At 60.8% G+C, this 26,661-nt stretch overlaps 1 protein-coding gene and 1 pseudogene across 1 annotated transcript in view; one reads left to right on the forward strand and one right to left on the reverse strand.

Annotated features, from left to right (window-relative positions):
- Positions 1-26,661, reverse strand: part of TEX28 (testis expressed 28) — a 188,697-nt gene that overhangs the window by 23,989 nt on the left and 138,047 nt on the right.
- On the forward strand, positions 9,919-10,716 carry LOC136142720 (melanoma-associated antigen 8-like; annotated as a pseudogene).

Here is a 26,661-nt window from a genome sequence, read left to right on the forward strand (position 1 = left end):
AAAGCACGGGGACCGCCGGGCCGGCGGACTCTCCGCATCCCCACGGGGCGTGAGTGTCTGTGCCCTTCAGGGCCCTGCGGATGCACCTCCTCCTGGATGCTTGCTCACACGTGGCTTTACACCCTGCTGCTGTCTTCTGAATGTCACTTGGCTTCACACCCTGCATCCCGCCACCAACCCAGCCCTATGCCTGTGCCCAGCCCCAGCTCAGGGACCACGGACAGGCACAGGCCCGGGCCCCCGCACTTGCTCACAAAGGCCCCTAAAGCAGCAGCCGGCGATATTTGCCACACAGGAGGGTAGGCGAGAGCCAGGCAGGAGGTCAGCCCTTTGCCGAGGAGGCTGGAGCTCAGAGCAGACTTTAGCTGGGGCTGGGGAATGGGGGCTTCTCGGGAAACAGGGCCACGGCTGAGACAACTCACACCAGCCCCTCAGGGGGCAGGCTCAGCGCACGTAGAGAACGTCAGAGCTTCCCGCTGACGGGCAGCAGCTCCCGTGTGCCCTGCCCCGCCCTGGTCAGGACTGGCTGGGTGCCGGGGTGGTGTGTGCTCGTCCAGAGTCTACTGGGGAGGGTGCTGCTGCCCCCCTGAAAAGTGCCTCCCTGAATGTCCCTGGGGCGCTCTTGGCGTGTCCCGGCCGCTGCTGCGTTGCCTGCCACGGCCGTCCCTGGGCTAGCACTGTCCCCCATCAGTCAGTTCACTGCACGAACGGGCACTAGGAATCCCTGCTTTCCCCCGGCAGTGCCCCACGGGGCTCTGGTCCTGGAGCACCCGTTGTCCCAAGAGCACCCCTTTCCTGCTGGGGTCCAGGGCTGCAGCTCACCGGCAGAGGCATCTGCTCCCGCCTGCCTCCCCCGGCCAGCCCAGGGCAGGTCAGATGGGGTCTGGTGGGTGCTGCTCCTTCCACCTCTCTGGGGCGGCGGACCCTCTTCACAGCCTGCATCACCGGGACCCCAAAGCCCTCTCCTGCCTGGCTCCTTTCCAAACCTTCATGCGGGTCTGCGGGTGGCTGGGGCCTGGGGGAGCGTCCTGGGGACCACGCCTGCCACCTGCTACAGCCTGTCCCTCTGCTCAAACACCCTGATCGGGGACACCAGAGTCCTAGGCGGCTCTGCGGGTGGCTGACAGGACACGCCTGTGCCTCTCGCACTCAGGCTCAAAAACCAAAACCTCACGGTCACATTCAGAAGGCCATCAGTGTACTCAAACATTTGGGCATTACGTAGGGAATGATTTCAAAATAAGTCGGAAGCACAGAGATTCGCCCCACATCCCCGCGGCAACGATCATCACTTACCAACCACGAGGAGGCTCGCCGAGTGGCTGCATCACGTCCTGCCAGCTCCACCCGAACCATGATATTGGTGGGGGGGGAGGGGGGGGATGCTTCTCTGGGACTTTCAGATAAACATACATGCACGAGGTCATCAGGACCGGGGCCTAAGCGGCTCTTAGTCGGGGGACAGGTTCCGGACAGAGTGGGCGCTGTGGGCAGCAGGGTCACCCTGAGGGGGACTCGGGGCTGGGCCCCACGAGGACGCCCCCGACCCCAACGGGGCCGCTCGGCAGCTGGCGGCTGCCCTCCTGACAGACTCAGCACAGCCCCGCGGGGACGGATGGGTGCAGCTCAAGGACCTAAGGGTGCGGGTTGCTTGAGGGAAATGCCCTCCGCCAGCTCCCTGTGGGGCAGCCTCTCTCTGGAGCACCTCCAACCCTGCCCAGGGCCTTAAAGGCACAGAGTCTGGCATCTCACATCTAAGGGGCAGAGGCGCAGGACGTAAGACCCTGGGGGAGGAAGCACAGTGGTCTGTGTCTGTGTTGTCATGGCTTGAGGACTAACCCCCGACCCCGGTGTGCCTTCGATACAGATGGCCGTGACAAAACTGCTTCTGCTCAGAATTCAGTGGCAAAGGGTCATCCCATGACCCCTCCTAAGTGAAGAGGACTCTGGCAGTGCTGTGTCCTCACTTGTGCGGGGAGGAGAGGAAGACAAGATGGGGACGAGCACCTGACGGCTCTCCAATGCCACACTGCCTAGTAGAGGCTCAACAAAAGCAGGGCTTACCTTTTGTGATGACAAAATCCCCTTCTTTTCCGGCAGGAGTGTCTGAGCAGGTTACATTGGCCCTGAAATTCTCCACCTTTTCCAAGTGCCCACCTGCTATATGGCAGGTGCTTCAAATCCAGGATCCCACGTAAGGTTCACGTTGTCGTACGGCGCTCAGCAGGGAGGGCCGCCTCTTTAGCCCCCGGCGCCGTCTGCACCTCCCACTGCAGTGACCTCCCAATCCCATTAGGCCCAGAAGTTGCTCCTTCCTTTCGATGCCAGGTCACAGCCCAAACCTGTGGGTCTCTGATGCCACCGTATTTCTGCACCTGCCTGAACGCGGGGACACTGGCGGACGTTGCTCCTTAGTGGCTAGGACTTATTTCTAGTATTATTCTGATCCCAGACTCTGTCCTTCTCCCCTCTGGAAGTTGCTTTCTTTTCATGACATCTCAGAGAATTTGCAGCTCCATAGGAAACGGAATAGAAAACCAGTCAAAATTGCTGTTCTGTGTGTTTTACTGCTGCAGGATATATTATTCAATTTGGATATATGTGTGTGTGTGTGTGTGTGTGTGTGTGTGTGTCTGTCGGCATGGAGGGAAGGGTGGTGATTTCCCCAGCTGGGGGCAGCTCACGCAAAGCTCCCAGGATTCCAGTCACACGGCGACTCCTTTCCACTTCGGCAGCCTCTCCTCTTTCAAACCCCCTATTTTCATCCATTTCATCCCACTGAAATCTAGACCTTGCTCACAAGTGGCCAAAGTAAACTCCAGGTGACTAAAATGGTCGTTTCCATACGGTTGGTAATTGGCTCTCCCAGGGCAGGGAGAGGAGGGCCAGCCCCGGGAATACCGAGCAGGGCTTCAAAGAGCAAGACCCTCATTTCTCTGGAAATCCTTGCAGATGGCGGGTATGAAACACCTACCTCTTCACTGTGGCCCACTGCAATGCAACAAGAGCCAGCACCCCTTCCTTCCTGCCCCAGGGCGAGATTTCTCCCGGCTTTATCCATGGCCCAGAAGGACATCTCACAGCAATGTCCCATTTCAGACTTTCCCCTCCAACCCAAGACACACCCTCTGCATGTCTGGCTGCTGCCACCGCCCAGCTTCATCACCATCACCTCCCACAGAAGGAACCCCCACTTCCCAAAGGCCCAAAGTGCCCTGGCTCGGGGCACTTAACACTCCAGGGCTCGCTCCTGGAGCCCCACCGCCTCGTCCCATGTTGTCTTATTCTGTGGGACTTAGGGGACGTCTCACCACCTTCCTCATGTGACAGCGGCTCCTAGACCATCACTCTAGGTGCGGGTGTGTCCTGCTTTTCCTAGCGTTCCCGCTACTAACACAGGCCCTTCCGGAGAGCAGAGGCTCCGTGGAGGTCTGCGGAATAAACAAGCCAGTGGGCAGGGGGCTTATTGACAGAGATGAACCTTCTCCTACTTTCTTAAAATACCCGTGCAAATCCAACTCAACAGAGATAGTTCGTTTTATTTACAGAATGACAGACAAGACAGGGAAGCAAGAACTGGAACAACAATGGCTTTTATTTTTCTATTTCTTCCCCCATCTATATCACTGTTAAGTACTTCCACGTTTCCAGAGCAGTTCTGATTCCAATTCCCTGTTATCTTGTACACGGTCACAAAACGAACTGGGAGATTTCCCAACCTCTCTTACAAACAGCAAAACTCTTGTTCTTGAACTGAATTAGTGCAAATACCTGTGGGATTAACGTCATACACAAAGTTAGACACTGAAGCTTGTTTAGTCTTCTATTCAAAGAACCAACATTTGAAAAATTCCTAAAGAAAACAGACATGGAAGTCCATGTCAACATACACAACAGGAACCCAAAGATGCTGCACACCGGCTTCCCCCAACTCGCCCGGCTCTCACTGCTTAGAAGGCTGACCGCTCCCTCTTCAAACTCAGAGTGAAGGATCAGCCCCCCTTCCTGCCCCACGGGAGAAGCTGCTGGACGTGGGACCGGCTGCTGCTCTGGCTGAGGCTCCCTCTTCCTCATCGCTCACGCTCTCTGCAGACACGGATGGGAAGAACCTGGGATCCATGCTATTGATCCTGAGCAGATGCTGCAGGACCTGCCACTTGCTGGCCTCCGCGTAGGCCCGGGGACCCCACAGGAACTCGTAGCGGGCAGGGTCGCTGTGGGGCACCTGCCGGTACTTCAGGTAGCCCGTCCGCACCCACACTTCGGTGAGCAGCTCCCTCCCGCCACAAAACCCAAGGGTGCATAGCAGTCCCCACACCTCCTCCTCAGGGACGCGGTCACCGAACAGGGTGACCATGGCCAGGACCAGCACAGGGAGGCTGGCCTCGGGCGTGCACTGCCAGTCGCTCAGCACTGCATCCCAGGTGAGGCCCAGGGTGGGGACCAGGACGTAGGTGCGCTCGCGGGGGTCCACCTCCTTCACATCCAAGCCAAACACCAGCTGCAGGCACTCGCAAACGAGGCTGAAGACCTCGGGGAAGTGGTCCTGATGCTCCCGGAGGAACGTACTCAGCATCTCCACCTCGGAGGTCGGCTCCCCGGTACGAAACTTGAAGAGCAGGAAAGCCACCAGGTCAGCCATCAGCACAGCAAGTGCCTCGCGGGTCAAGGGATCGGCATAGGCGGAGAAGGAGGGGGCTCCAGGGGAGGCGGAGGACGAGGGGAATGCGGCCTCCTCCCCCGCAGCCCCCAGCAGCGGCGCCTCCACCGGACCCTGGGCCGGGACTGGGGCCTGAAGGTCGGCCTGAGGCTGGCGGAGCTCACTCATCTCGACCGGGGACCTGATCACTGGGGTCGGGCCGCCCACGGGAGTGTGCGCACAGATGACAGGCGGGGACCTCATACCTGGGGAAGAGAGGGGGTGTGAGCGGCCTCGGCGGAGAAAGGCACCCTGGGCAGCTCTGACAAAGGCCACTTACAGGTCTCCTCTTAAAGGCTGCCCCCGGGCCTCACAGGGGCGCTCCTCCTGGGCGGCCTGTCCCCTGCCAACCTGAAGAAGGAAGTGAGGGGGCTCCTCAGGGTGCAGCCAGCACAGCCCCAGGTTCTGGGGCTGACAGGGCAATGGGGGTGACTTGGGTGTTGTGGGGTGCCCTCTGTTCTGGGAGGGGGAGCCCCTGGGTACACACTCAGGGCACGCACCTCCCCTTGACTCCTGGCACTGCCTGGGCCTCCTCTGCTCTGTACCCCGAGGACACGGTCCTCAGACCTGGGCCTTCGCCTCCCGGTTCCTGGAGCCCCTGTAAGAGGAATGGAGGGCGCACCTCTTGTGTAAACTGTGGCACAACTCTGGGCCTCGGTGCTGGCAGGAGAATTGGGCCGGACTCTGTGAGGTCCCCCCAGTTCTGAGTTCCGGGGTGGGTGGTCCCCTCGGGGCTCGTTCGTCGTGCTCACTGTTCCCCTTAAGGGCCTGGACCCTCCCCTTTGCAGGCCGGAGGAGAAACTCAGACCAGGACCCCGAATCTGAACAGAAAGCAGTGAGGGGGCCCCACAGGTGGCCGCACCTGCCCAAGGCCTCCCGCGGGTCCTAGGATGGGGAGACGCTGGGTCCTCACCTCCTCCTCACATCCTGCCTGGCCTCCCAGCGCTGACCACAGGGGCAGGTTTCTGTTGAGGCCCCTGTTCCAGGGCTGGGGGTCTGCTCAGTCCTCCCTCGGGGGCCTGGGAGTCCACCCTCTGCGGACCTGAAGGCTCACCCCTCACACCAAACACCTGACCTCCTGAGGACCCCGACCCAGAGGTCAGGAAACATCTCATCTGCTGACCGTGCTCTGGCGCCTCCAAGGCCCCCCCGGAAGGGCAATGGATCCCTCCCTGTGTTGGGGTCTAACGTCCTCAGTCCTTCCTTCCTTGCGTGCAGGCTGGACTCTGGGCAGGACCTGGGATTGTCCCGTCTGCCAGTGTGAGTCCCTGCTCCTTATACCAAGTCTCCAGTCTCTCAGAGACCCTGACGTCAGGACAGGCCTACCGTGCTCATCCCGCCACGGGGCCTCCCACAGCCACCTGCAAGGGTGGTGATCTGCTGGGTCCCTTTTGTCCACCCTCAGGGTCTCCTCAGTCCTGCCTAAGGGCCCTAGACTTTGTCTACCAAGGACCTGACATTTTACCCTCTGCGCTCATGAGACCCCCGCCCCTTAACCCAGGTCCCCAGCTTCTCTGAGACCCGGATGTCAGGAAGTGCTGCACTTGCTCACCCCGCCCTCCCAGGGCCAACTCTGTTCTGGGATCCAGGTTGCCCTCAGTGCTCCCTCAGGGCCCTCATCTTGAGTCCACACAGGACCTGGGATTCTCTCCAGTGCCCACCAGACACCCTGCCCCTTATACCCCCTCTCCAGCCTCTCTGAGACCCCGCCCCTGACGCCCCCTCTCGAGGGTCTCGGAGACCCGGATGTCAGGAAGTGCTGTACTTGCTCATCCCGCCCTACGGCCTCCCAGGGCCAACTTTGTTCTGGGATCCAGGTTGCCCTCAGGGCTCAGGGAGCTCACCTTCACTCCACGCAGGACATGGGATTCTCTCCCATGCACACCAGACACCTCGACGCTTATACCCCCTCCCTAGCCTCGCTGAGATCCCGCCCCGTACTCCCTCCCTAGCGTCTCTGAGACCCGGATGTCAGAAAGTGCTGCACGTACTCATCCCGCCCTATGGCCTCCCAGGGCCAACTGTGTTCTGGGGTCCAGGCTCCCCTCAGTCCTCCCTCAGGGCCCTCACCTGGACTCCACGGAGGACCTGGGATTCTCTCCCGTGCCCACCAGACACCCCGACCCTTATACCGCCTCCGCAGCCTCTCTGAGACCCCGCCCCGTGCTCCACCTCCGCAGCGTCTCTGAGACCCGGATGTCAGGAAGTGCTTCACGTGCTCATCCCGCCCTATGGCCTCGCAAGGCCAAGTCTGTTCTGGGGTCCTGGCTCCACTCAGTCCTCCCTCAGGGTGCTCACCTTGACTCCGCAGAGGACCTGGGATTCTCTCCCGTGCCCACCAGCCTCCCCGACCCTTATACCCCCTCCATAGCCTCTGTGAGGCCCCGCCCCGTGCTCCCCCTCCGCAGCGTCTCTGAGACCCGGATGTCAGGAAGTGCTGCACGTACTCATCCCGCCCTATGGCCTCGCAAGGGCAACTCTGTTCTAGGGTCCAGGCTCCCCTCAGTCCGCCCTCAGAGCCCACACCTTGACTCCACGCAGAACCTGGGATTCTCTCCCGTGCCCACCAGACACCCCGACCCTTATACCGCCTCCCCAGCCTCTCTGAGACCCCCGCCCTGTGCTCCCCCTCCGCAGCGTCTCTGAGACCCGGATGTCAGGAAGTGCTGCACGTGCTCATCCCGCCCTATGGCCTCCCAGGACTAACTCTGTTCTGGGCTCCAGGCTCCCCTCAGTCCTCCCTCAGGGCCCTCACCTAGACTCCACGGAGGACCTGGGATTCTCTCCCGTGCTCACCAGACACCCCGACCCTTATACCGCCTCCCCAGCCTCTCTGAGACCCCCCGCCCCGTGCTCGCCCTCCGCAGCGTCTCTGAGACCCGGATGTCAGGAAGTACTGCACATACTCATCCCGCCCTATGGACTCGAAAGGCCAACTCTGTTCTGGGGTCCAGGCTCCACTCAGTCCTCCCTCAGGGGGCTCACCTTGACTCCGCAGAGGACCTGGGATTCTCTCCCGTGCCCACCAGACACCCCGACCCTTATACCCCCTCCCTAGCCTCTGTGAGGCCCGGCCCCGTGCTCCCCCTCCGCAGCGTCTGTGAGACCCGGATGTCAGGAAGTGCTGCACGTGCTCATCCCGCCCTATGGCCTCCCAGGGCTAACTGTGTTCTGGGGTCCAGGCTCCCCTCAGTCCTCCCTCAGGGCCCTCACCTGGACTCCACGGAGGACCTGGGATTCTCTCCCGTGCTCACCAGACACCCCGACCCTTATACCGCCTCCGCAGCCTCTGTGAGGCCCGGCCCCGTGCTCCCCCTCCGCAGCGTCTCTGAGACCCGGATGTCAGGAAGTGCTGCATGTGTTCATCCCGCCGTATGGCTTCCAACAACCAGCTCTGTTCTGGGATCCAGGCTCCCCTCAATCCTCCCTATGTGCTCTCACCTTGACTCCACGCAGGACCTGGTATTCTCTCCTGTTCCTGCCTGAGACCCCGCCCCTTATACCCCTCTGTAGCCTCTATGAGACCCCACCCCTTATACCCGCTCCGCAGTCTCTGTGAGACCCTGACCCTTATACCCTTCCCTGCCTTCAGCCCTGGGAGGCCCTGGGGTGGAATGAGCACTTGGCAGCGAGTCCTCACTTACGTATCCGGGTCTCAGAGAGGCTTCGGAACAGGTATAAGCGTCCGCTCTCAGGTGTGCTATGGCTAGAATGCCAGGTCCTGCGTGGAGTCAAGGTGAGGGCCTTGAGGGAGGACTAAGGGAAACGTGGACCCCAGAACAGAGTTGGCCCAGTGAGGTCATAGGGCGGGATGAACACATCAGCACTTCCTGACTTCCGGGTCTCAGAGAAGCTGGGGACCTGGGATAAGGGGCGGGGTCTCATGAGCGCAGAGGGTAAAATGTCAGGTCCCTGGTGGACTAAGCTTAGGGCCCTTAGGCAGGACTGAGGGGACCCTGAGGGAGGACAAAAGGGACCCACCAGATCACCGCCCTTGCAGGTGGCCGTGGGAGGCCCCGCGGCGGGATGAGCACGGTAGGCCTGTCCTGACGTCAGGGTCTCTGAGAGACTGGAGACCTGGTATAAGGAGCAGGGACTCACACTGGCAGACGGGACAATCCCAGGTCCTGCCCAGAGTCCAGCCTGCACGCGAGGAAGGAAGGACTGAGGACGTTAGACCCCAACACAGGGAGGGATCCTTTGCCCTTCCGCGGGGGCCTTGGAGGCGCCAGAGCACGGTCAGCAGATGAGATGTTTCCTGACCTCTGGGTCGGGGTCCTCAGGAGGTCAGGTGTTTGGTGTGAGGGGTGAGCCTTCAGGTCCGCAGAGGGTGGACTCCCAGGCCCCCGAGGGAGGACTGAGCAGACCCCCAGCCCTGGAACAGGGGCCTCAACAGAAACCTGCCCCTGTGGTCAGCGCTGGGAGGCCAGGCAGGATGTGAGGAGGAGGTGAGGACCCAGCATCTCTCCATCCTAGGACCCTCGGGAGGCCCTGGGCAGGTGCGGCCACCTGTGGGGCCCCCTCACTGCTTTCTGTTCAGATTCGGGGTCCTGTTCTGAGTTTCTCCTCCGGCCTGCAAAGGGGAGGGTCCAGGCCCTTAAGGGGAACAGTGAGCACGACGAGCGAGCCCCGAGGGGACCACCCACCCCGGAACTCAGAACTGGGGGGACCTCACAGTGTCCGGCCCAATCCTCCTACCAGCACCGAGGCCCAGAGCTGTGCCACAGTTTACACAAGAGGTGCGCCCTCCATTCCTCTTACAGGGGCTCCAGGAACCGGGAGGCGAAGGCCCAGGTCTGAGGACCGTGTCCTCGGGGTACAGAGCAGAGGAGGCCCAGGCAGTGCCAGGAGTCAAGGGGAGGTGCGTGCCCTGAGTGTGTACCCAGGGGCTCCCCCTCCCAGAACAGAGGGGACCCCACAACACCCAAGTCACCCCTATGCCCCATCAGCCCCAGAACCTGGGGCCGTGCTGGCTGTACCCTGAGGAGCCCCCTCACTTCCTTCTTCAGGTTGGCAGGGGACAGGCCGCCCAGGAGGAGCGCCCCTGTGAGGCCCGGGGGCAGCCTTTAAGATGAGACCTGTAAGTGGCCTCTGTCAGAGCTGCCCAGGGTGCCTTTCTCCGCCGAGGCCGCTCACACCCCCTCTCTACCCCAGGTACGAGGTCCCCTGCTCACACTCCCGTGGGCGGCCCGACCCCAGTGATCAGGTCCCCGGTCGAGATGAGTGAGCTCCGCCAGCCTCAGGCCGACCTTCAGGCCCCAGTCCCGGCCCAGGGTCCGGTGGAGGCGCCGCTGCTGGGGGCTGCGGGGGAGGAGGCCGCATCCCCCTCGTCCTCCGCCTCCCCTGGCGCCCCCTCCTTCTCCGCCTATGCCGAGTCCTTGCCCCAGGAGGCACTTGTTGTGCTGATGGCTGACCTGGTGGCGTTCCTGCTCAAGTATCGCCCCAGGGAGCCGACCTCCAAGGCGGAGATGCTGAGTACGGTCCTCCGGGAGCATCGGGACCACTTCCCCGTGATCTTCAGCCACGCTTGCGAGTGAATGCAGCTGGTGTTTGGCTTGGATGTGAAGGAGGTGGACCCCCGCGAGCGCACCTACGTCCTGGTCCCCACCCTGGGCCTCACCTGGGATGCAGTGCTGAGCGATGGGCAGAGCACGCCCGAGGCCGGCCTCCTGGTGCTGGTCCTGGGCGTGATCACCCTGTTCGGTGACCGCGCCCCTGAGGAGGAGGTGTGGGGAGTGCTCGGCAGCATGGGGGTGTGTTCCGGGAGGGAGCCCTGCATCTATGGGGAGCCCGGGGAGCTGCTCACCGAAGTGTGGGTGCAGGAGGGCTACCTGGAGGACCGGCAGGTGCCCCACAGCGACCCTGCCCGCCACGAGTTCCTGTGGGGTGCCCGGGCCTACGCGGAGACCAGCAAGTGGCAGGTCCTGGAGCATCTGCTCAGGGTCAGTAGCTTGGATCCCAGGTCCTTCCCATCCCTGTGTGCAGAGGGTGTGAGCGACGAGGAAGAGGGAGCCTGAGCCAGAGCAGCAGCCAGGCTCCTTCCAGGCCCAAGTTCACTGGTAGCAAGTGAGGCTGGTCCTTCACTCTGAGTTTGAAGAGAGAGCGGTCGAGTTTCCAAGTAGTGAGGGCCCCTGCGAGTGGGGGGAACATGGTGTGTAGCATCTTTGGGTTCCTGTTGTGTAAGATGACATGGAATATCATCTGTGTTTTCTTTAGGAATTTTTCAAATATTGTTCCATTTAAAAGAAGGCTTAATAAGCTTCAGTATCTAAGTTTGCAAATGACATTAATCACACATGTATTTGCACTAATTCAGTTCAACGACAAGAGTTTTGCGATTGTGTAAAACAAATTGTAAGATTCCCATATTGTTTTGTGATGGTGAACAAGATAATATGGCATTGGAATAGGAATTTCCTTGGAAATGTGAAAGTAATTAGCAGTACAACTGAAGGCCACCACGTTGTTCCTCGGGACACCCCGTCGTCCGCTCAGTGGTGGGTGCCCTGCTGTGGGACTTTCCTGTTCCAGCCATAGGGCAGGGCCAGGCCCCGGGCATGTGGGCCAGAGGGGGAGTGGCTGACCTGGGGGAGCGGGCATTGCCGGCACCCATCTTCCTGGCGAGACACCACCCGCAGGGCCCTCAGGAAGGGAGGCAGTGGGGGGATGGAGGGCCGCCAGGTGGGGTGTAGTGGAGGCACATTGTTGGGGACCCTGGTGGGGGGGCCAGAGACCCCCGGACTCTGGTGGCTGTTACAAGTTCCTCTCTGTGTTATCATGCCCTCTGCGAGTGGTTTCAGTCAAAGTTTCTCTTAGTAAATTTCTCTGAAAGTTTCAGCTGAGTCTGGCCTCTGCTGTGGGCAATGGAGGGAAAGGGATGCTGCAGGTGAGGGCGGGGGTCAAGAGTCGGAGTCCTGCTCAGCACCCATGGGACACCTCTCCAGTGAGAGGGTAGGGTAGGCACTTTGCAGACCCAGAGATGGTGAGCGCTGTTTTCCATTTCATAGGTGAATTGTAAAGTTTTAGTGAAAACTGATAATTGCCTAAGAAGGCAGTAGAGAAGTTAAAATGTAAATGAAAACCTTGAGTATCTCAGCAGGATAAAGGGGGCATAGGAGCAACAATAGTTGGACAGACACTGCTATGGACTGAATATTTGTAAACCTCTGCCCCTCATTCACCTGTTAAATTCTAACCCCCACAGGGATGGGATTTGGAGGTGGGGCCCTGGGAAGTGATTAGCCCATGAGGGGGGAGCCCTCATGAATGAGATTACCTCCCTTATAAAAGAGGCCCCAGACGGCTGCCTCATTCTCTTGTGCCTTGTGAGAGGATGGCTAGTTGATACAACTAGACAAGAAATCAGTCCATATGAAGAAGAGCTTTATTACTATTATTTATTACTCAGCTGTATAAAGGAACGAAATTGGGTCATTTGTAGATGCGTGGATGGATCTAGAGACGGTCATACAGAGTGAAGGAAGTCAGAAAGAGAGAAACAAATATCGTGTATTAATGCACATATGTGGAACCTAGATAAATGGTACAGATGAACCGGTTTGCAGGGCAGAAATAGAGACACAGACGTAGAGCACAAACATATGGGCACCAAGGTGAGAAAATGGTGGGGGCGGGCGGGGTTGTGATGAATTGGGAGATCGGGATTGGCAAATGTACACTAATATGTATAAAATGGGTAACTCATAAGAACCTGCTGTATAAAAAAATACATAAAATAAAATTCAAAAATTAAAACAAACCAAAGAAATAAGAATAGGTTTATGACATTATCAATCACAGTAGAAAACCACCTGTGAAGACAAGTGGACGTACCTGCCACAATGGGCTCTGCATCGCCAAGTTTGCTCCCCCAACTCCGCAGCCTTGCAGGGAGGCCTTCCTATTGGTGGAAGGCCAATGGGCGTGTCTTTTGCTTCCGGAGGCGCCAAGCCTTGGGACCTCAGGCCCTCAGTGCGCGTGGCTATTGGTGCTTCCGTAGCAAAGCCCCTCCTCACGTGCTCTTCTGATCCAACCACTTTCCCTGTAAAGAGACGTCTAGAACGTTCTCCCTCATCTTCCTGGGGCTTCCGGGAGCAGCCGGAAACGCACGTGGCGTTCGCACAGAGTGCCTGGGACAGTCGGCAGCACAGTTCCTGGCTGCTCTGCTGAGACGAGCTCTTCAGCCCCTCGTGAGCGGGACTCCGGAGCCATCCACAGAGTCAGAGCAAGTCAGGAGACAGGCGGGGGCTTTGCCGGGGGCTGGACTCCGCAGGTACCGGGGGCCCTGGGAAGGAGTGGAGGTCGGGGGAGGGCTACGGGCTGCTCGGTTGGGAGTGGGGGAGCGGCGGCGGAGGGTAGCGGGCTGAAGGGGGGCTGAGGGAAGGGTCCCCCAGTGAGCGGGTCAGAGGGGAGGACCGCTGGCTTCCGGGGTGGCTGGTGGGGGGCGTTCTGGAGTCGGGGTGCAGAGGGTGGGGCTAATGGCTAAGCGTGGGTGGGGGGCCGGAGCGGAGGGCTTCCTGCCGGTCGGGTGGGGCCGGCTTTGGGGCCAGAGGAGAGGATGACTGGCTGCGGGGGTGGGGAGCACGGGACGGGCGGGCCTCACCCCCCACCCCCGGGGCCGAGACCGGAAGGGAGGGCTAACGGCTCCTGCGTGTGGCGGGAGGAAGGGGGAGCTACTCCTGGCTGAGGCGGGGGTCGATGGGGAGGACTCCCGGGCGCGGGTGCGGTAGGCGTTAGGGGAGCTCCCGCCGGGGCGGGGCGTGGGGCGGGGGGGGGGCGGACGCTCGTGGCAGTTAGGGGGCTCCGGCTCCCGGGTGGGCGGGGGCAAGACGGGTGGGCTGTGCGTCTGGGGTACGAGAAGCGAGAGCCCCCGGCGCTGAGTGTGCTCGGGGGAGGACTCCCCGGTGTGGGGAGGTGAGAGAGGCAGTCTGGCCCGTACGCATGGCGGGGCGCCCGGCTTCCAGGGCCCAGAGCGGAGCGCCCCCAGCTGGTGGGTGGGGGAGGGTGTATGGAGGGGATGTAGTGCGAGGGGCCCGGGAGGAGCCGCCTGGCCACGGGGGGCGTAAGTGATGCTGAGAGGGGGAGGCGCTGGGGCTGCTGTGATCTGGTGGAGGCTGTTGGCCATGGCAGATGGATTTGTGGGGGTCCAGGGAGGGGCTCTGGCCCGCTGCATGAGGCATCGAGAGCTTCAGGTCGCCTCTGTCCGGGTGGCACAGGAATTGCAGAGGTGGGTGGGCAGGGCAAGGCCCTGGCCTCCACACAGAGTACACAGATTCCTTACGAGGGTGCTTTGCACATTCACCCGGACACGCCGTACCAGAGTTGTAAAAGTCTCCATAAATTTAGCAGTATTGCAAGTTTACATGATAAGTTTTCTCGTCACGGGGGAATTTTATTTGATGGTACTAATGATAATATATCTTCAAATATTGGGAAACCCATGGATCAAAGAAAAAAAATCACAGAGGGACTTAGAAAATATCTCAACGTGAATACTAAGAAAGCACAACTTACCAAAATTAGTGGGAGGCAGCAAAAAGCGACAGGAGGAAACTGTATTCCTCTAAATGCTTCTGTTAGAAAAGAGTCAGGACATAAAATCAATGAGCTAACAGTCCATGTAGAGATGCTAGAAGAAGAAGAGCAAAGGAAACATAAAATGAAGTAATAAGAGAGCTAAGAGAGGAAATCAGTGATAGAAAGCAAATTATGGACACGATGAACAAAGCCATGCGCTTCTTTCAAAAGAGCAAGGAGACCGAGAAAGTCCTAGAACGATGAATCACGGAAAAATAGAAAGAACGCTGATCACCAATATGAGGAATGAAAGAGGGCCAACGTTACGGATCAGATGTACATTAAAAAAGGGGATATAGGGGAACATTATGGGATATTATGGAAATGTTTATGCTAACAAATTGGAAGACTTGAAAAATTCCTTGGGAAAAAGGCAGCTTCCTAAAACTGAGGCCAGAAATGTAGAAAAGGTGACGAGCCTTCTATCTGTCTTTTTTTTTAAATTATTTTATTTTATTTTATTATTGTTTCTTGAGTCGTCCGCAACAAGTGCTCTTTTGTTATTATTTTTAAATTTTATTCTTACTTTTGGCTGCGTTGGGTCTTTGTTGCTGCGCGCGGGCTTTCTCTAGGTGCAGCGAGCGGGGGCTACTCTTCATTGCGGTGCGCAGGCCTCTCATCACGGTGGCTTCTCTTGTTGCAGAGCACGGGCTCCAGGCATGTGGGCTTCAGTAGTCGTGTCACGTGGACTCAGTAGTTGTGGCTCGTGGGCTCTAGAGCGCTGGGTCAGTGGTGGCGGCGCGTGGGGTTAGTTGCTCCGCGGCTTGTGGGATCTTCCCGGACCAGGGATCGAACCTGTGTCCCCTGCACTGGCAGGTGGATTCTTAACCACTGCACCGCCAGGGAAGTCCCTAGCCTTCTATCCTGTAAATAAATGTAATTTATTTAAAAAGTTTCCTAAAGTCAGACAAACCAAACAGGGCAGGGAGGTGCTCCAGGCTGCTGCTGTGAGGGGCACTAGGGTGGGCTGTGTGGCACAAACATGATCCTCTCCTCTTTGCATCCACAGGCCGATTCCCACACTTCAGCAGCCTGTGCACACCTGTTTGATCGCTTCCCCCCACCCTCAGGTCCTCGAAGATGGCGATGGCTCTGGCGGTATTGCGGGACTGGTGCAGGTCGATGGGCGTGAACGCTCAGCGATCTCTGCTCATCCTGGGAATCCCAGATGACTGCAAAGACCAGGAATTCCAGGAGGCTGTGCAGGCTGCCCTGCGTTCCCTGGGCAGGTACCGAGTGCTGGGCAAGGTCTACAGAAAGGAGCTGGGGTCGAGTGTTGCCCTGGTCGAGTTTGCTGAGTGTTTAAATCGAAGCTTGCTCCCCCGCCAAATACCAGGCAAGGGAGGGCCCTGGACTGTGGTCTGCCTGCCCCAGGCCCCTGATGCTGATTCACAGGATAGACCCAATTTCCCTGAGCAGCCCCAGAGACAAGCAGTGGTTGGCAGGGCAGGTGAGGCAGGAACTGCAGGTCACTCAGGAACTGCAGGGGAGGAGGAAGCTGCAGGGGAGGCGGGAGTCGCAGGTATGGAGGGAGACACAGGTGAGGAGGAAGCCTTAGGTGAGGAGGCAGCTGAAGGTGAGGAGGGAGGTGCAGGTGAGGAGGGAGCCGAAGGTGAGGCAGGAGCTTCAGGTGAGGAGGGAGCTGCAGGTGAGGAGGGAGCTGCAGGTGAGGCAGGAGATGCAGGTGAGGCTGGAGCTACAGGTGCGGAAAGATCTGAGGGTCAAGCAGGAGCTGAAGGTGAGGCAGGAGCTTCAGGTGAGGAGGGAGCTGCAGGTGAGGAGGGAGCCTCAGGTGAGGCAGGAGCCGCAGGTGAGGAAGGAGCTGCAGGTGAGGGAGGTGCAGGTGAGGAGGGAGCCTCAGATGAGGAAGGAGCTGCAGGTGAGGAAGGAGCTGCAGGTGAGGAAGGAGCTGCAGGTGAGGAGGGAGCCTCAGGTGAGGCAGGAGCCGCAGGTGAGGAAGGAGCTGCAGGTGAGGAAGGAGCTGCAGGTGAGGAGGGAGCCTCAGGTGAGGCAGGAGCCGCAGGTGAGGAAGGAGCTGCAGGTGAGGAAGGAGCTGCAGGTGAAGCAGGAGATGAAGGTGAAGCAGGAGCTGAAGGGGAAGCAGGAGCTGAGTCAGATGAGGAAGGAGCTGCAGGTTACAGAAATGTTGCAGGCGTGGCAGGACTTCTGAGTATGACAGGACCCACGGGCGAGGCAATGACTGCGCCTGAGGAAGCAGTTGTGACAGCGGCAGGCGCCATGGGTGAGGCAGGGCCCGGGACCCAGCAGTGGAGGCAGGCCTTGCAGCCCATGCTACACAGCATGGGCTACCAGGAGCTGGGAACCTTCTCTGGGATGGAAGAGCCGGGCCACGGGGAAGAGTCCTCTGAGAGCTGGCTGGAGCAGGCCAACGACATGCTGCACCTGTGGCGCCACGTGTCTGAGAGGGAGAGGAGGAGGAGGCTGGTGGAGAGCTTGCGCGGCCCCGCGCTGGATCTCGTGCGCGGCCTCCTGGCGGAAGATCCCGAGCTGGCTGCCCAGGACTGCCTGGCCGCGCTGGTGCAGGTGTTTGGGAACAAGGACCCCCGGGAGAGTGCTCGGCTGAAGTTCGTGACCTGTGCCCAGCGGCCCCAGGAGACTCTCTCTGCGTACGTGATGCGCCTGGAAGGCCTGCTGCAGTCGGCCCTGGAGAAGGGGGCCATGCACCCGGCCATGGCGGACCAGGCGCGCGCCCGGCAGGTGGTGATGCGGGCCCGGCTGAACGACACGCTCCGGGACACGCTGAGGACGATGCGGCTGATGAGGAGGCCTCCCGGCTTTGCGGGGATGCTGCGGCTCATCCAGAAGACCGAGGCCCGGGAGGCCGACCCGGCTAGCAGGGAGCACTTCCCAGGGCAGGAAGAGGCCCGTGTGGACGTTGGAGGCCTGGCAGCAGCCGCCCAGGCCGCCGCGGCCCATGAGGCCATCACCGCAGGCACCACTGCACATGGCACCAAGGCCTCCCCGGCCGGTGAAGATACCACCGCCCAGGCCGCCCGTTCCAAGGAAGGTAGCGCCGAGGACCACCCGGCACGTGAGGAGGCCAGTGGGGCAGTTGCCGGCACTGTCAAGGCTGGCGAGGCGGGCCCTGAAGACCATGGTGCCGCCAGGGCAGCCCCTGAAGACCATGGTGCCGCCAGGGCAGCCCCTGGCCCTGGGGAGACCAGCAAGGCGTCCGCGGCCACTCAGGAAGATGCAAGTGCTGCCGCCCCTGCGGACCTAGGTCAGGCAGGACCCTCAGATGCCCCCGGAGTCCCCATGCCTGGCCGGATGGGCAGTGCTTCCCCGGTGGCCCCAGGAGGTCCTGGCTGGGAGCCAGAGGGCCTCGCCCAGGCAGGAGGCCAGGAGGCCGAGGAGACCCCCGAGGAGGGGCTCAAGCCCATCCCAGAAGAGCCGGGAAATGAGGACGGGGCTGCAGAGATGAGCCCCCCGGCATCCACCTCAGGCCAGTAGGCTCAGCAGGCCCCGGGGCCCCCAAGCTTGGAGGCAGGGGGAGGCCAGACCCGGCAGCCTACTGGCCCCATATTAGGGGCTACTCAAGGTGCCTGGGCCTCCCTCCTGAGAGGGGGCCCCTATTCATCATCCCCTGGGGCAGGTGGCTCCCTGTACTGGCAAGCCCAAATGTGTCCCTGTAGGCCCCAGAGGGACCCAGGTGTCAAGGAACCCCCCAGCCCCCGCTCCCCTCCCCCCAACACACACACCCTAGCCATCGACCCCCCGCAGAGCCCTGAGGTGCGCCACGTGCCAGCCAAGGCTCTGGTCTCTGTGGGCCAGTGTCGTGAGCTCGACGTGTGCTTTCTGGGCATAGATTCAGGCCCAGCGCTGCCTGTTGTTGTGGAAATGTGCGTGTGTTCTCCTCTGAGCAGTTCCCCCAAGCCCTGCGCGGCGTGGAGACCCCGAGCCCAGTCCCAGGAGCCGGCGGGAAGGACGGGATGGACGAGGTCACAGCCAGCACCCACCCCAGGACCTGGGATCCCACCTGGGACCTTGGGAAGGAAGACCTTGACCGGGGCTGCAGGAGGTCTGCGGGAGGCCCCCCAGGGCTTGTGTTCTGCTGGGCCACCCCGTTGTTCCTCGGGACTCCACGTCCCCGGCTCGGTGGCGCGCGCCCTGCTGTGGGACTGTCCTGTGGCCGCCATAGGGCAGGGCCGGGCCCCGGGCATGTGGGCCGGAAATGGAGGGTCTGCCCTGGGGGGAGCGGGCATGGCCGGCGCCCATCTTCCTGGCGAGAGGCCACCCGCGGGGCCCTCAGGAAGGGAGACTGTGGGGAGACGGAGGGCCGCCGGGTGGGGTGTAGCGGAGGCACCGTTTTGAGGACCCTGGGGGGAGGGCCGGGACCCGTGGGCTCCGGTGGCCGTTAGAAGTTCCTCTGTGTGTTGTTATGCCCTCTGTTCAATGGTTTCAGTCAATGTTTCTGTTTAATAAATTTCCCTGAACGTTTCATCTGAGTCTGGCCTCTGCTGTGGGCAATGGAGGGAAAGGGCTGCTGCGGGTGAGGGCGGGGGTCCAGAGTCCGATTCCTGCTCAGCACCCATGGGACACCTCTCCAGGGAGAGGGTAAGGTAGGCACTTTGCAGACCCAGACATCGTGAGGGTTTTTCTTCCAGTTCACAGGTGAATTGTCAAGTTTTAGCGCCCTTGACCGTGGGCCGCGTCTCGGACGATGCTCGTGCTTGAAATCGTGGGTGCTGTGCACGGCCCGGAAGGCCAGGGGTCACACAGGAGGACCTCTGACCTCGTGGGCCACACGTGGGTCCGTGCACGTCTGCCTGGCCCGGGGGCTCCGGGACCAGAAGGCCGTGCCCGGTTTGCACGAGCGCTCGGCCCGTGGCTCTGCACCCGTGCACGAGTGTCTTCGTGCCCCCTGCGATGACGGGCGTGAAGCAGGAGGCTGACGTGCTGACGGGCCTGCCCTTTATGATGTCACTTGCTGGCTGGGCTGTGATGTCACCCCCGAGCCACCGGAGCACTTCTGTGAGGGGCTGAGCGGGAGTGTGAGCCCAGGGTGCTGCCGGCCGCGCTGCACTGTCCCGTTTACGTGGCGGAGGGACACGCCGCGCTCCGCATGGCTGCGGACGAGAAGGGCCCCGCCGCGCTCCGCATGGCTGCGGACGAGAAGGGCCCTGCCGCGGGCAGGGCGCCCGGCTTCGGCGAGGCGCCTCTTCCTCCCGACACAGCGGTTCCGGCCCTCGGCTCAGGGAGCTGCACCCCCCCAGTCCCTCGCCCTGGACCAGCCCGTGCCCGCGGGACACCCCGACCTCAGGCTGCTGCCTGGAGAAGCCGCTTTCCAGGATTTGACGGAAGAGCCTTTGTTGAAAGGGCCTCGCACCGCCTGCGAGGCCGTGTGGGAAGGCAGCCTGCTCTTCCACCCCTTTCCCAGGAAGCTGTGGACGATCGTCCACAGCAGTCGCTTTGCGTCCATTTGGTGGAATGAAGACGGGACTTGCATAGGCATCAACAGGCCGCTGTTTCAAAAGGAGGTTTTGGACAGGGACGGCCTAGACAAGGTGTTCAAGACAGAATGTATGAAGAGCTTCATCCGCCAGCTTAACTGCTACGGATTCAGCAAAGTGCACCAGGACATGCACACGTCCCTCTGCGTGACCAACCTGTCCACGAAGGAGCGGCCCGCCCACGTCCTGAGCGAGGTAAGGAGGGCGGGGGACGGCGGGGGAGGAGCCCTCTCCAGGGGCTGAGCCGCTGGGCCCGCGGGTGGGGGGCGGGTGCCAACCCCGGGGCTGCCTGGGACGGCGGCAGGCGTGTCGGGAGAGCTTCCTTTAAAGGTGGTACTTGGGGACCGGCGTGTCGGCCGGAGCTGGCAGTGCCGCGCGCTGTGTTGGGACGTTGTTATGGGGGGACCCGAAGCGTTCTCAGCACAGGGACGTCACTTCTCTCCCTCCTCCTTTTCCCTTTGGTGTGTCTGTGTGAGGTGATGCGTGTGAACTGGACCCCCTGTGGTGATCGTTTCACAGCACACGCGGGCAAGGCGTCATCGTGTACTCCTGACACGTGGGCAGTGCCGCTCGCGCCTGACACGCAGTCACACCGGGGGGACAAGAGGACACTGCTGCAACGCTGGCCCTTCCCGTCCTCCTGCTCGGGGACAGTGGCCCGCCGGGGGGAGGGCGGAGGTCTGTGTGCCCCCTCGACTCCCTTAGCTCCAGAGCATCACTTGAGTGGGGGCGCAGGTCCCTTCCTGGGAAGCAGTCAGTGTCCCCGATCTGGCCCCTGGAGGTGCTGGCCAGGGGGCGATTCGGACACTTCCTTAGAAAGCTACCGAACCTTGTTGCAGTCTCGTACCTGCAAACGCCAAGTCCCCTTTCGTGGGCCTTGTACTCATACTAAGGGGCCATGTTCAGTCATTTTCCAAGGGCAAAAGGTGATGGTGAGTGAGCGAGTCTCGGGAATGTAAAAGCTGGGGCACAGCGTCCTGCTGGGAACGGGTCCCGCTTTCTCCAAAGAGGCCTTGGGTCGGCTGGGGGAGGGCGCCCAGGGGCCCAGCCAGGCGGCTGCTGCTTGCGAGCAACTCTTTTGTGACTCGGGGTTTCCTTTTCTCTCTCAACTGCGACCTCAGTTACACTTCTACCACAGTCCCCTGTTTCAGAGAGACTGCCCGCACCTCCTGGTGAGGATGAAGCCGAGAGTGCGCACTAAACCAGCATCCGGGCCGGTGGACGGCGAGCCGGCAGCCCCGGGGCACCTCCCGGCGCCCAGCGCCGCGGAGCCGCAGGACGGCCTCCCACCGTATCCTGAGCACATCCAGGGGACCCCGAGCCACCCGCAAGTCGACCATGCCTCCGCCCTGGCCAGGACTGGCTCTGTCGCTCCAGCCCCTCCTCGGACAGCAGCCGAGCCCCCCGCGCCGCATCCCAGCATGCAGGTTCTGGTCCCTCTAGTCCCTGTCCTGGCAGAGGTGGCCCAGCCAGCCGAGGTCCCCTGGCTCTGCTGCTCCTGGCCTCCCGCCCAGATGAGTCCTCCCTGGCCCGTGCCGGGCCTGGCCGCCGCACCCCGCCAAGTCCTCAGCCTTCCCCCCCACCCCGCGCAGCTCCCGGGGGCCGCGCTGCTGCCTCTTGCGCACCCTGGATGCCTGAGGTGGCCGCCAGGCCTGCCGCCTCCCTGACCTTGATCCGTTGGCCGCTGAGCCACTTCTGCCATCGCTGCGTGGGCTCCCGCTCTTTCCTGGAATAGCCGGCCCCTCCAGGCAGGCCCACAGAGGACCCTGACCAGGCAGACCCTGCAGACACACGGAGGTGGTGACGCGGCCAGAACCTTGCAGGGCAATAAAGAGCACGGGGACTTGAGAGCGATGTTCCACCCAACACGTGTTTGGCGCCTCCGTCCTGGGCGTGGCTGAGCAGTTGATTCCCCTCAGCAGGAAACGATGACAGGTGACAGCCCACCCCCGGCACGGTGCGGGCACCTAGCAGACACCTGGAGAAGCCCCTCAGACGCCCTGTGTCCACTCACTAGAAAGACCCTTGAAGGGCTGGACAAGCACAAGGAAGGCCCTGGCACCCGCGGCTTCACAGTTGCGGGGGCATCGTGTCCAGCAGGGTCTCGATTTGACAGATGAGAAGAGCTCAGGCCTCCCCGGTCAGAGGTCTGAAAAGAGCCCTTCCTGTCCTGAGACGCACAGGTGTGGAGGTGACGGTCCCTGGCAGGGGCCTGCGGGTGTTCAGTTTGGGGGTGCTCTCTGGTGTCTGCAGAGCAGGATTGAGGTTTGCTTTTCACTGCGGGTCCTGCGTCTGGAGACATTTTCCTGCTTCTCTTTTCCTTGCCTTTCGAGCTAAACACTTCAAGGGCGCCATGCTCCACCACCCTCTGGGCGCTGGGGTGTCCAGCTTATACCGCGAGTCCTTGTGGTCAGCGCCCAGTGGTGTGTACAGAGCACTGAAGGCCAGGGCGCACCCCCAGCTCACAGCTGCTGCCTCCACGTGTGGGGGATGGGCCGGGGGGCCTGGCCAGGACTCTGTGGCTGTCACAGCGATAGGGCGACATCCCCTCCCAAACACTGCTAAGGAGGGGGCGGGGAGCGGGAATTGCCTGGAGTTCCAGGGGTTAGGACTCTATGCTTTCACTGCGGTGGCCCGGGTTCAATCCCTGGTCGGGGATCTAAGATCCCCCAAGCCTTGTGGGGTGGCCAAAAACACAGAAAAGAGGAAAAAAAGGTGGGTTGGGGGAGGAGGGGAAGTAGACTCAAGGTACCAGGAATGATCCAAGCACCAGCAGCCAGAGGAGCCCCGGGTCTGCCCGGGTGAGGGGTGGTCCCATCTGCCGCTCCCGTCTGTCATGATGCCACAGCTAGTGCACATCAGGGGGGTCTCTTGAGCAGCCCAACAGCAGTGCCCCAAATGAACGATGCAAAAATGGACAGAAGGGACGGAAGAAACCGGTCTACAATAGAAGTGGGAGACTTCGGTCCCCCCTGTGATGGATTCAAATGGATCCCCCAGCTCCCACCCCAACCATTAAGTCCACCTGTTGCAGTGCTAATCCCAAGCTGCATGTATTTGGAGATAGCACCCTTGGGGAAGTCAGTAAGGTTAAATGAGGTCACAAGGGTGGGACCCTAGTCCGACAAGAGCGGTGTCCTTTGGAAAAGAGGAAGAGACACCGAAGATCTCCCTGCCTCCCTCCCTCCCTCAGCCTCTCTTCCACCCTCCCAACCTCCCTCCCTCTCTCTCCCTCCGTCCCTCTCTCTCTCCATCCCTCCCTCCCCCTCTGCCCCCCTCTCCCCGCTCCCTCCCTCTCTCTCTCTCCCCCTACCTTCCTCCCCCTCTCTCTTTCCCTCCCTCGCCCCCCTCCCTTTATCTCTCTCCCTCCCTCCCCCTCTCTCCCTCCTTCCCTGCTCCTTATCTCTCTCTCCCTTCCCTGTCTCTCCCTCCCTCCCCCTCTTCTCTTGCCCTCCTTCCATCCCCCTTCCCCCCTCTCTCTCCCTTCCTCCCTTCCCCTCTATCACTCCCTCCATCTCTCTCTCTCTCTCTCTCTCTCTATCCTCTCTCCTTCACTCCCTATCGCCTCTCTCCCTCCCTCATTCCCCTTCTCTCTCTCCTTCCCTCCGTCCCTCTCTCTCTTGCTTTCGATTCCTCCCTCCATCCTGTGTCCCTCTCCCTCTCTCTCTCTCTCTCTCTCTCTCTCTCTCTCTCTCTCTCTCCCTCCCTCCCTCCCTCCCTCCCCCCAACCTGTGCAGGGAAGCAGCCAAGTGAGGGACCAAGAGAAAACCAGCTGTGTGCGAGCCAGGACGAGACGCCTTCCCTCACCTGGAACTGCACTTTCCAGCAAGTTGAGGTTGGACTTCTAGCCACCAGGACTGGGACCCAGTACATTTCTGTAGTTTTGGCCACCTCCTCTGTGGGACCTTGCTATGGCAGCTCTAAGCAGACTAGCACAGCCTGCTTTCATTATGGGTCCAGCGACCAGACAGCACCGCAGTAAGGGAATCACAGATTTGAACAGCACTGTGCAAAGACTAGGTCTCATGACATGTGTAGACTATTAGCCCCAAGAACAGAATAGACACGTGCTCGTCAAGCGTACCTAGAACGTTCTCCAGGGTACTCCACGCGTCAGGCCACACAGCATCCCCCAGTGAACTTAAGGGGATACAAACAAAAGGGCTGAAATCATACAAAGTATGTTCTCTGGCCAAAAGAGAGTGAAATTAGACCTCAATGACAGAAGGAAATGTGGGAAATCTGCAAAGAGAGGGAAATTGAGCCGTGCGTCCCCAAATAACCGCATTAGTCTGGGACGATGCCAAATCCCACGGCACAGGATGAGGGGCTGAAACAGCAGACACAGATTCTCACGGTGGTTCCGACCAGGAGGCCGAGAGGGAGGGTCCAGCAGGGGTGGCTTGTACTGCGGCCGGTCTCCTTGGTTGCAGGTGGCCGTGCTCTTACCGCCCCTCACGTGGTCACCCTCTGTGCACGCACCCCCAGCCCCTGCCTTCTCTCCTTGCGTGTGCTGATCCGCTCTTCCCTCAAGGGCACCAGCCATCTTGGATTAGACCTCATCCTAATGGCCTCATTTCAACCTAAGAACCACTAACTCCAGTCACAGTGACATTCTGAGGTTCTAGGGGATTAGGGCTTCAACATGCAAATTTTGGGGGGATGCAGTTCAGTCCATAACAATAGCCCAGGGACCGTACAAGACATCACAAGGGAAATTAGAAAATACTTTGAAATGAAGACAACACATAGCAAAGCCCCCAGGACTTACGGCACGCGGCCAAAGAGGCACTTGGGACCTAAAGCTGCAAACACCCCTGTTCCAATGGAGGCGACACCTCAAATCAACAGCCTCATCTTGAACAAGGACAAGCGAGAAGAAGAGGAAGGCGAGCCCAAGCATCCTGACAACAAATTTTCACGAGAAAAGAAAAACTGCGCTAATCTACGTACGCGGGGATCACAAGACGTGTACTGGTTGGGAACCTTCACTACATGGGGGAGGGCGCATCTTTCTTACACACTCAGTAACAAGAGCTACATCCACCGACCACTTCATTTGGCCCAGGCTTTTTACAAGCAGGTCACATCATGGGGAAATTCACACCAATGCTTTTGCCTTGTACTATTAGGAGGCCCATTTCACAGATGGAGAAATCGAGGCATAGGGAGTCTCCATGATTTGATCAGCTTGTCACTAGAAGGACTCTTATTCAAGCTACGCATCATATGCGTGCAAAGCCCCATCCCCGCACTGGCCTGACCTGTCTCCCCAACAGTCAAGGGGGATTCAGCTGTCCTCCACGGGGTCCTGCTATCTGATGCCTCAGGCCACATAATGGGGAAAACACAGGGAAGCCAGGCATTAGTGCCCATGAGAGCCTGACACTGGATTCTGCCCACGTGGCCTCCCCAGGCCCATCAGGTCACCATCTCTCGTGAAATGGACACGAGGGCCAGGGAGGAGGGTGAGGGTCTAGGACTGAGGGCGTGAGGATGGAGAAGGGTCCTGGACGTGGGGGTCCGAGGCACGGCCCTCTGAAGGCGGCTCCTATGCTCAGGCTTGGGCCCTGCTCTCTCCTTCCACTGCCCACTCTGCTCCCTTCTGCCCCACCGGCGTGGTGGCCCCACGTTCTCCTGCAGGCTCACTTCCCCGGGCACACCGGCTGTCAGGCAGGCGGCAAGCCTGCATTCAAAGCACGGGGACCGCCGGGCCGGCGGACTCTCCGCATCCCCACGGGGCGTGAGTGTCTGTGCCCTTCAGGGCCCTGCGGATGCACCTCCTCCTGGATGCTTGCTCACACGTGGCTTTACACCCTGCTGCTGTCTTCTGAATGTCACTTGGCTTCACACCCTGCATCCCGCCACCAACCCAGCCCTATCCCTGTGCCCAGCCCCAGCTCAGGGACCACGGACAGGCACAGGCCCGGGCCCCCGCACTTGCTCACAAAGGCCCCTAAAGCAGCAGCCGGCGATATTTGCCACACAGGAGGGTAGGCGAGAGCCAGGCAGGAGGTCAGCCCTTTGCCGAGGAGGCTGGAGCTCAGAGCAGACTTTAGCTGGGGCTGGGGAATGGGGGCTTCTCGGGAAACAGGGCCACGGCTGAGACAACTCACACCAGCCCCTCAGGGGGCAGGCTCAGCGCACGTAGAGAACGTCAGAGCTTCCCGCTGACGGGCAGCAGCTCCCGTGTGCCCTGCCCCGCCCTGGTCAGGACTGGCTGGGTGCCGGGGTGGTGTGTGCTCGTCCAGAGTCTACTGGGGAGGGTGCTGCTGCCCCCCTGAAAAGTGCCTCCCTGAATGTCCCTGGGGCGCTCTTGGCGTGTCCCGGCCGCTGCTGCGTTGCCTGCCACGGCCGTCCCTGGGCTAGCACTGTCCCCCATCAGTCAGTTCACTGCACGAACGGGCACTAGGAATCCCTGCTTTCCCCCGGCAGTGCCCCACGGGGCTCTGGTCCTGGAGCACCCGTTGTCCCAAGAGCACCCATTTCCTGCTGGGGTCCAGGGCTGCAGCTCACCGGCAGAGGCATCTGCTCCCGCCTGCCTCCCCCGGCCAGCCCAGGGCAGGTCAGATGGGGTCTGGTGGGTGCTGCTCCTTCCACCTCTCTGGGGCGGCGGACCCTCTTCACAGCCTGCATCACCGGGACCCCAAAGCCCTCTCCTGCCTGGCTCCTTTCCAAACCTTCATGCGGGTCTGCGGGTGGCTGGGGCCTGGGGGAGCGTCCTGGGGACCACGCCTGCCACCTGCTACAGCCTGTCCCTCTGCTCAAACACCCTGATCGGGGACACCAGAGTCCTAGGCGGCTCTGCGGGTGGCTGACAGGACACGCCTGTGCCTCTCGCACTCAGGCTCAAAAACCAAAACCTCACGGTCACATTCAGAAGGCCATCAGTGTACTCAAACATTTGGGCATTAC

This window comes from Phocoena phocoena, chromosome X, assembly GCF_963924675.1.
Source record: "Phocoena phocoena chromosome X, mPhoPho1.1, whole genome shotgun sequence".
Lineage (NCBI taxonomy): Eukaryota > Metazoa > Chordata > Mammalia > Artiodactyla > Phocoenidae > Phocoena > Phocoena phocoena.